The sequence below is a fragment of the Hypanus sabinus genome, chromosome 2, assembly GCF_030144855.1.
Source record: "Hypanus sabinus isolate sHypSab1 chromosome 2, sHypSab1.hap1, whole genome shotgun sequence".
In the NCBI taxonomy this organism is placed as follows: domain Eukaryota; kingdom Metazoa; phylum Chordata; class Chondrichthyes; order Myliobatiformes; family Dasyatidae; genus Hypanus; species Hypanus sabinus.
Window position 1 is genome coordinate 23,746,475 of NC_082707.1, and position 10,216 is coordinate 23,756,690.

The window sequence follows — 10,216 nt, forward strand, 5'->3', positions numbered from 1 at the left end:
ATTAGTCCCTCTCAGATATATCCTTCTGCCTTCCCCCTGTAACCTTAAACACCCCTACTAATCAAGAACCTATCAACCTCCACTTAGAATGCACCCAATGACTTGGCCCCCACAACCATCAGTGGCAAGAAATTGCATAGACTTTCCACCTTCTGGCCAAAGAAATTGCTCTTCATGTCTGTTCCAAAGAGACATCTTTGCATTCTGATCCTCGACTCTCCCACTACTTGAAATATCCTCTCTATCTTTCCTCTATCCAGGCCTTTCAAAATTAGGGTACATTTCAATGAGCTCCTCCCTCATCTTTTTTAAGTTCCAGTGAGCACAGGCCCAGAACCATCAATTGCAGCAACAGTACAATACATTACAAACTTATTAACATAAACCAGTCTCATCTGAACCTCTGCTATGTCCTGAAATATTCATCACACATTTCCCTCTGACCCAGTCCAGTCATGCCTCACTTTAAAAATCTCCCATTCTTATTGCTAGATCTTCCACTACCTCCTCAATTTTCCATACCTTGCTATCATCATAATTTCCTCTCGATACATAACCCTCCTGAATCCTGACGTTCTTCCATGTCTACTCTCTCTGCATCCCCATTGACGTTCCTCCTTGAAGATACTTGTTAAAACCCAATTCATTGATTAAATGTTTAGCCATTTGTCCCAAACTGGACACAGTATTCCATATGAGACGTAGACAGTGACAGGTGAAGGAATAGTAGAGTTTCCTTGCCTTTGAACTCAGCCCTGGTCCCATCTGCTCGGCTGAGAGGCTTACTAAACCTGTCTTGCCACCTCATCGGTCCGTGTCATGACACCACCCCACCCCACCGTGTGTGCACTCTGTGGAGATTTGCACCATTTGGAGAAGAGAAGGAGAAAACGACAAAGGGAGGGAAGAGAAAAAGCAGCATTTCTTTTCACATTAGTGCCGGTGAAATCCTTCTCCAGATTTATCACATTACAGGGGAGCAGACCTGCTCCCAGTAACAAGTCACGAGGGCAAACAGCTGCGGCATAAGTCACTTAAATCACACGATAGGGAAGAGAGCATTGAATTAAAAACATTACAATCACATTGTGAGAACATTGAGAAACTCACTTCAGTTACCAAATACGATTAACCTTTGAAACACAGCTCATTACTGAGAGCACCTGGCCTTCTATTGATAATCAAACACTCATTACCCATCAGCCCCCACCAAAAAAAAAAACAACACGGATCTTTCTGCAAGAAATTCCACTCCTACCGCTTACTGAATTTGGAATCCCTTCCGGCTTGTTAATTAATATAGTTTCCTTTGCTGATATGTGGAATTGCCTGTCCTATTCCTCAGATCTCCCCATGACTCCTCATCTGCATTTGCAGCCCCTTTCATTCTCTGACCTGATTTAGAGTCATAGAGTCACAGAACACTGCAGAACAGAAAGAGGCCTTTTGGTCCATCTAGTCCATGCTGAACTATTAATCTGCCTAGTCCCATCGATTCGACTTGCAACTCCAGAACTAATTGAAAGAAAAGCACATGAGCTTGTCTATTTAGTTTCTCCCCCCACCCTTTTTTTTCATAAGGTACTCAATGAATGGAGGCTGAGCCAAGTCAAGATGGTGCTAAACAGCAACTCCTTCAGAAACAGCTCTATCTTTACCTTTGATATCTCTTTTATTCCTTTTCAAGGTTCTTTTGAAGACCCTGACCTGAAGTTACTCATTGACTTTGGTTCTTTGCGTGAATGGGAGCTGCTCTCAGGACCTCACTACTGGCTGCTTTTTGATATCCCAGGGATGTGGCCTTGAAGACTAGCGCACCTTCAGGGTTCCAGAATTTCATGGCTCTGGGGACATAGAAACATAGAAAAACTACAGCACAACCCAGGCCCTTCAGCCCACAAAGTTGTGCGGAACATGCCTCTACCTTAGAAATTACCAGGCTTACCTACAGCCCTCTATTTTTCTAAGCTCCATGCACCTATCCAAAAGTCTCTTAAAAGACCCTATCATAACTTCCTCCACCACTGTTGCCAGCAGCCCATTCTAGACACTCACCACTCTCTGAGTGAAAAACTTACCCCTGAAATCTCCTCTGTACCTACTCCTCATCACCTTAAACCTGTGTCCTCTTGTGGCAACCATTTCAGCCCTGGGAAAAAGCCTCTGACTATCCACATGACGGGTTGATTCTAGGCCGGTGCCCCTGACTGAAACATCACAGGAGAATAACAGAACATCGGGAGCAGCGGATTAGCTGCCGGGCATTGTGTCCAGAGATCCGTGCCTTTTTGGTGCCAACTCTCTCGGCGTAGAGCTCAGAAAAAGTGACGCAACAAACTTTTAACATCGTAGAGCAGCAAGTTGATTTTTATGTCTCCCCTCTCACTGTGAAATGGGGACATCTCGTTTTTACTTATTAAGGAGAGAGAGAGAGAGAGAGAGAGAGCATGTGGTTTCACAAATTATTGAGTGAATGAGTAGTCTTTGGGGTATTGTGTGTTTTATTGACGCTTGAGTGCTTGGTGGAGGGTGCTGATGCTTTATTGCTGGTGGGGTCTGTGGGGGGGGGGGGTCATTGCCTTACTGCTGCTTGTGCGTGGGAGGGGGGAGTTTTGGGGTTCTAACATTTTAACTGTCATTCATTCTTTGGGGCACTCCTCATAGGGAGTTCAGGGAGTTAGATGCGATGTTAAAGGGTAGCACCTCCAGGGTTGTGAGCTCAGGATGTCTAACCATGCCACGTGCTAGGGAGGCCAGAACTAGGAAGATTATATAGTTTATTATTTGGCTAAGGAGTTGGTGTTGGAGGAGGGCTTAAGATTCTTGGATCATGGGACTCTCTTCCAGGGAATGTGGGACCTGTACGGAAGGGACGTTTTGCACCTGAACCAGAGGGGACTAATATTGTAGTGGGAAGGTTTGTTAATGCTTCACAGTGAGGTTAAAACTAGAGTCGCAGGGGAATGGGAACCACAGAGCCGGAACAGTTAGTGGAGAGGTTGTGGAGGCAGATGTTAGTAAGACCTCAGACAAAGTTAGGAAACAAAAGGTTGAGAATGGCATGACAAAATCGAAAAGGCTGAATACAGGACTGAATGTGTTGTATCCGAATGCTCGTGATAAGGTTGATGAACTTGCAGCACAGTTGCAGATTAGCAGGTATGATGTTGTAAGCATCACTGAATCATAGCTGAATTGAATTGAACTGACTTTATTACTTACACCCTTCACATCCATGAGGAGTAAAAATCTTTATGTTATGTCTCTGTCTAAATGTGCAATGTGCAATTTATAGTGATTTGTAATAAATAGTATGTACAACAGGACAGTCAATATAACATAGAAATACAATTGTATCAGCATGAATTGATCAGTCTGATGGCCTGGTGGAAGAAGCTGTCCTGGAGCCTGTTGGTCCTGGCTTTTATGTTGTAGTACCATTTTTCAGAAGGTATCCGCTGGAACTGTTTGTGGTTGGGGTGACTGGGGTCCCCAATGATCCTTCAGGTCCTTTTTACACACCTGTCTTTGTAAATGTCCTGGATAGTGGGAAGTTCACAACTGCAGATGCGCTGGGCTGTCTGCACCACTCTCTGCAGAGCCCTGTGATTGAGGGAAGTACAGTTCCCATACCAGGCAGTGATGCAGCCAATCAGGATGCTCTCAATTGTGCCCCTACAGAAAGTTGTTAGGAACTAGGGGCCCTTAGCAAACTTCTTCAACCGTCTGAGGTGAAAGAGGTGCTGTTGTGTTTTCTTCACCACACAGCCAGTATGTACAGACCATGTGAGATCCTCGGTGGTGTGTATGCTGAGGAACTTTTCACACTCTGACCCCGGAACCATTGATGTCAATAGGGGTTAGCCTGTCTCCATTCCTCCAACCAGCTGCTTTGTGTTTGCAACATTGAGGGAGAGGTTGTCAGGGTGATGACTTTTTCTCGGTAGGCTGCCTCATTATTATTTGAGATTAGGCCAATCAGCGTACTGTCGTCAGCAAAGTTAATTAGCAGATTGAAGCTGTGCATGGCGACACAGTCATGGGTAAACAGAGAGTAAATGAGGGGGCTTAGGACACAGCCCTGAGGGGCACTTGCGTTGAGGGTCAGAAGGGCAGAGGTGAGGAAGCCCACTCTTACCACTATCTGACAGGAAGTCCAGAATCCAGCTGCACAAGGCAGGGAGAAAGCCGAGGTCTCGGAGCTTCATGTCGAGCCTGGAGGGAATTATGGAATCAGAGTAAGGTTTATTATCACTGGCATGTGTCGTGAAATTTGTTAACTTAGCAGCACCAGTTCAATGCAATACATAACACAGAAGAAGAAGAAAATAAAATAAAGTGATAATAATAATGAATAAATAAATCAATTACAGTATACATACATTGAATAGATTAAAAATAGTGTAAAAACAGAAACGATATATATTAAAAAGTGAGGTAATCATGAATGCTGAACTGTAGTCCAAGAAGATTATAGCTTGGAGCTAAATGTCCAAGGATGCATATTGTATCAAAAGGACAGGCAGGAAGGCAGGTGGGGTGATGTTGCACTGTTCGGTGAAATCATATCATTAGGAAGAAGTGACATAAGGTTAGAAGGTGTTGAATCATTGTGGATAGAACTAAGGAACTGCACAGGTAAAAAGACCCTAATGGGAATTGTATACAGAACCCCAAACAGTAGTAAGGATGTGGCCAACAAATTACAACGGCATATATAAAATACAAAAAACAATGTTATAATTGTCATGGGGGATTTTAATATGCAGGTATATTGGGAAAATTAGGTTGGTGCCGGATTTCAAGAGGGGAATTTTCTAGAATGTCTACAAGATGGTTTTTTAGAGCAACTTGAGTCCACTAGAGGATCAGCTGTTCAGAATTGGGTGTTGTGTAATGAACAAAAATTGATTAGAGAGCTTAAGGTAAAAGAGTACTTAGGGGAGTGTGATCACAATATGATCAAATTCATCCTGAAATCCGAGAAGGAGAAGCTAAAGTCAGATGTATCAGTATTACAGTGGGGTTGTAAGAATTACAGGTGCATGAGGGAGGAGCTGGCTTGAATTAATTGGAAAAGAACACTGGCAGGGATGGCAACAGAGCAGCAATGGCTGGAGTTTCTCAAAGCAATTTGGAAGGCACAGGATAGATACATCCCAAAGAGAGAGAAGTATTCTAAAGGCAAGAGACACGACTGTGGCTAACAAGAGAAGTCAAAGCCAACATAAAAGCCAAAGAGAGGGCATAGAAAAGAGCAAAAATTAGTGAGAAGTTAGAGGATTGGAAAGCCTTTAAAATCCAAGAGAAGGCAACTAAAAAATCATTGAGAGGGTAAAGATAGAGTATGAAACCAAGCCAGTTAATAATATTAAAGGGGATAACAAAATTTTCTTCAGATACATAAAGTATAAAAGTGAGGCTAGAATGGATAGGATGACTGGGAAATGATGCTGGAAAGGTAATAATGGGGTACAAGAAAATGGCGAACAGACTGAATAAGCTCCAATCTGCTAATTAAATTTGCTGATGACACTTCACTCTGGGAGACACTAGCAGTATGGTAGAAGTTCCAGGTGTCACAGGGCATGAAGTGTGTGGTTACCATAATTAGACGGAATTTTCTTGGAAACTGGAAGATCTGAAAGTAGGTGGAGGTACAGGTAGGTTTGAGGAAGTAGAGAGGCTACAGAAGAATTTATACAGATTAGGGGAATGGGCAAAGAAATGGCAGATGGAATACAGTGTTTGGAAGTGTATGGTCTTGGTAGAAGAAATAAAACTGTTAACTTTTTTCTAAATGGAGAGAAAATAACAAAAAAACCGAGGTGTAAAGAGACTTGGGTGTCCTTGTGCAGGATTCCCTAATTTGCAGGTTGAATGTGTGGTGAGGAAGGCAAATGTAACGTTAGCATTCATTGCAAGAGGACTGGAATATAAAGGCAAGGATGTAATGCTGAGACTCTATAAAGCATTGGTCAGACCTCACGGGAAGTATTGTGAGCAGGTTTGGCCCCCTTATCTTAGAATTTAGAGAGGGTTCAAAGGAAGTTCTTGAAAATAATTCCAGAATTAAATTGCTAGTCACGTGAAGATCGTTTGATGACTCTGGGCCTGTACTCATTAGAATTTAGAAGAATGAGGGATGACCTCATTGAAACCTGTCAAATGGTGAAAGGCCTTGGTGGAATCGATGTGGGGAGGATGTTTCCTGTGGTGGGTGAGTCTAAGACCAGAGGACACAGCCTCAGGATAAAGGGACATCCTTTTAGAATGGAGTTGACGAGGAATTTCTTTAACCAGAGGGTGGTGAATCTGAAGGAATTCTTTGCTGCAGGCAGCTGTAGACACCAAGACTTTATGTATATTTAAGGCAGAGGTTGATAGATTTTTGATTGGTCAGGGCATGAAGGGATACAGCAAGAAGCAGGAGATTGGGGCTGAGAGGAAAATGGATCAGCCATGATGAAATGGTGGAGCAGAAGCAATGGGCCAAATGGCCTAATTTTTCTCCTATATCTTTTTGGCCTATAGTACCTGACACCATCATTTCCTTTGCCTCATGGAAGGCCAACTCAGACTGCTTTGTCCATTGCCATTTCTTCCAAATCTGTGTTAGTGAGTTCAAGGGGTGGAGCACAGTGGCCAGGTTGAGCAGGAACCTGTTACAGTAATTGATAAATCCTAAAAAAGGATCACAACTTTGATATGTCCTTTGGCCTTGGGGTATCCACCACTGCTTGAATTTTCTCAGCAGACTTATGCATCAATGGTGTGACCACAGTAAATGATATTTGGTTTAAAGAATCCACACTTGTTACGTCATGCTCTGAGTCCATAATCATCTAATCTTTTTAACACTGTCTTGACATTTTGGAGAAGTTCATTGTCATCCTTACTGGTTACAATGATGCCATGCAGGTTACACTGAGAACCTGGGCAGTGTATTCTCTGTTCTCTACTTCTTTCCTTCCCATGCTCTATTTCAGTCCAAATCTGCACTTCCTGGGCACAATGTCGCCATCCTGATCAAGAGCCTTCAGACTTGATTAACTCCAATTCTCTCCCACATATTCTGCCTGATCTGCTGACAGTCTATATTTTCAAGGACTTTAAGATTAAGATTTGCTTTGTTAGTCACATGCACATCAAAGCTTCTAGTAAAATGCGACATTTGTGTCAAATCAAATCAGTGAGGATTATGCTGAGTATCACAACAGTTCCTTGCTAACGTAGCATGACATAATTCACTAGCGCGAACTCATACATCTTTGGAATGTGTAGCGCCCAGAGGAATCCCTTGCAATCATGGAGGGAACATAGACAGCGACGGGAATTGAACCCTGATCTTACAGTTGGCACTGTAAAACATATTGAGTCTCTGTGTTGCCTTTTGACTTATCTCTGTGTTATGAGAAATTCCAGCAACAATAAATTCAAAATGACCAAGTTAAATCCCTGTGTTAATCCTAATTATACTTCAGTGATAATATCTCTTGCTCTGTAGGAGTTTATGGAGCAGCCACTGTGCCATTTACAAGCAAGTTTTTATTGCTGCTTCAGCTGCCTGACAATAATCTTATTCTTTGAACATATGGGCCATTTGATGACGTGTGACCCTTGAGAAAGATTGTGCTAAGATGAAGACGGAAACTGCTTTAGTTTTCCCATTGCTGATTTGTAGCATCATGTGGCTGTCTTGATGATTATTACAGGCACTCTCCTGGTTACAAAAGCATTCTATATTCTTCTTCTTCTGCTTGGTACTGCGCCAGCACTGCCGGATGGCTGTTACAACATGCAGTCGGTGTGAACGGCATGAGAGTTAAATTGTAAAGTGAGCTTTTTTGACTAGATCCCTTAAATTGATTTGATTGAGTCTATCTTTAAAAATATTAATGTCAGAAATACTGCGCAGGTCTGGGGGCAGAAGGTTCCACTCTCTTGCTGATCTTGGGTAGAGGGAGAACTGGTAGCAAATCTTGTTGAATGAAGGGGTTTCCAGTGTGTGAGGTCCAGTTTTCCGTCGAGTTGAACAGACCCTGCGATGAATTTAGATGTTTGATGGAGTGATGCTGTGAACTTCTTTGAAAATGGAGATTAACCATACTTTAGTACGTCGGTTTTCAGGTGGTTCCTAGTGAAGGTTAGAGAGCACGTTGGTGACACTGGATTTCCTGCCGTAATCGTTTAGCACAAAGCAAGCAGAATGGTGTTGGATTTTTTCGATGAACTTCTCATTGTTGGTTTGATGGGGATCCCATATAGCCGCACAATACTCAAGCTTTGGACAGACAAGTGTCTTGTATGCCATGACCTTGACGGATTTGCTACGTGAGCGGAGGTTTCCTCACATGATACCCAGCATTTTGTTTGCTTTGGCTGTAAGCTGATTGATGAGGCATGCCCAACTAAGATCCTTGCTAATTTCAACTCCAGGATATGGGTGGTGGGTAACTGGTTCAAGAATCTTTCCTTTCATGTTATCTGTCGTGTTGATTGGTTTAACTTTGTGATTGACATGCATAGTATAACATTTAGATGAGTTGAAGGACATTTACCATTGAGACTCCCATTGACGTAATGAATCAATATCGTTTTGTAGCAGCTGAGCATCCTGGTAATTTTTTATCTCACGGTAGATTATGCGGTCATCTGCAAAGAGTCTGACCTTGGGCTTGACTATATTTGGCAAGTTGTTGATGTAAGTGAGAAAAGTAAGGGTCCCAACACTGTCCCCTGCGGCACTTTGGGTGTTACTGGTGATTCAGGGGACTCTGCCCCCTCGAGAAGCACACGTTGCTGTCTGTTTGTAAGGAACATGTTTAACCAATGTAGAAGGCTATTGTTAATGCCCCCATGTTTAAGCTTACGTAGCAATCTCTGGTGGGGGACCTGGTCAAATGCCTTGCTGTAGTTGAGTATGATCAAATCTGCTTGGCTTCTGTTGTCAAGGGTCTTTGCTAATTCGTTGATCAAGTTGCATATCACAAGATCTGCCCTGTTGGAGTCCATGTTGGTGGTGAGTAAGAACATTGTGTCTGTCTAAATGGTCCATGATGTGATGGTGAATAATATGCTCAAGAATTTTACAAGGGATAGAAGTGAGTGAAACCGGTCTGTAATTTTCCAGATTTGTGCACTTGCCCTTCTTATAAATTGGAATGACATTCGCCTTCAACCAATCATCTGGTAATGTCCCAATATCAATAGACTTCTGGAATATCTTCTGCAAAACAGGAGTTAGACTAGAAGCACAACTCTTCAGAATCATGGCTGGTGTTTGAGTAGGTCCTGGGGAGATTATATTGAGGGGGGAGAAAAAAGAAAGAGAACCAGACTAAAATAGTAGATAGGGATGGGTGTAAGGGGGGGTCAGGGGTCAGGGGTCAGGGCCTCTTTCTCTTTCCTCCCTCACTATAATCTCCCCCCAGCCCTACCTTTCTTTCTCTTTTATTTCCCATAATTCTCCACCTTCCCCCTAGCCCATTTCCCTCCAGCTTATCACTTCCCAGCTCTCTACTTCATCCCTCCCCCCACTTCGTATCCCCTCTCCACCATCCCATGTTACTTCACTCCTGATGAGGGGTTTCGGCCCAAAACGTCATCACTACCTCCTTCCATAGATGCTGCCTGGCCTGCTGAGTTCTGCCAGCATTTTGTGCTTTTATTTATTTCCAGCATCTGCAGATTCACAATATATTCCTGAGTACTGTTTGAAACCCAAACTTTTTCTAAGTTAGAAATGAACAAACCTAGTGCATGGGGGAGCATCACACTCACGTATGTTTGATGGCTCTGGGTCTGTACTCGCTGGATTTAAGAAGAATCAGGAGGGTCTCACTAAAACATCGAATATTGAAGGCTTGGACAGGGAGAGGATGATTTAAATAGGGGCGGTGGGGGGGGGGGGGTAGGTGTTTCCAGAGGGGCACAGCCTCAGAATAGGACATCCCTTTAGAACAGAGATGAAGAGGAAATTCTTTAGTCAGAGAGTGATAAATCTGTGGAATTTATTGTCACAGATGGATGCGGTGGCCAAGTTGTTGGGTGTACTTAAACTGGAGATTGATAAGTTCTTGATTAGTAAGAGTTTCAAAGGTGACGGGGAGAAGGCAGGAGGAAGGGTGTGGTAAACTATGTGTATACCTGTCTGGACACACCCCTCTGCTGACTGCTCCTGTGGCTCCTCTCACAGACCCCTGTATAAAGGCGA

The 10,216-nt window shown here is 43.2% G+C and overlaps 1 long non-coding RNA gene across 2 annotated transcripts in view; it reads left to right on the forward strand.

The window, feature by feature from the left end:
• LOC132407154 (uncharacterized) overlaps positions 1-10,216 on the forward strand; it is a 35,780-nt gene that overhangs the window by 5,063 nt on the left and 20,501 nt on the right. The window lies entirely within an intron of this gene.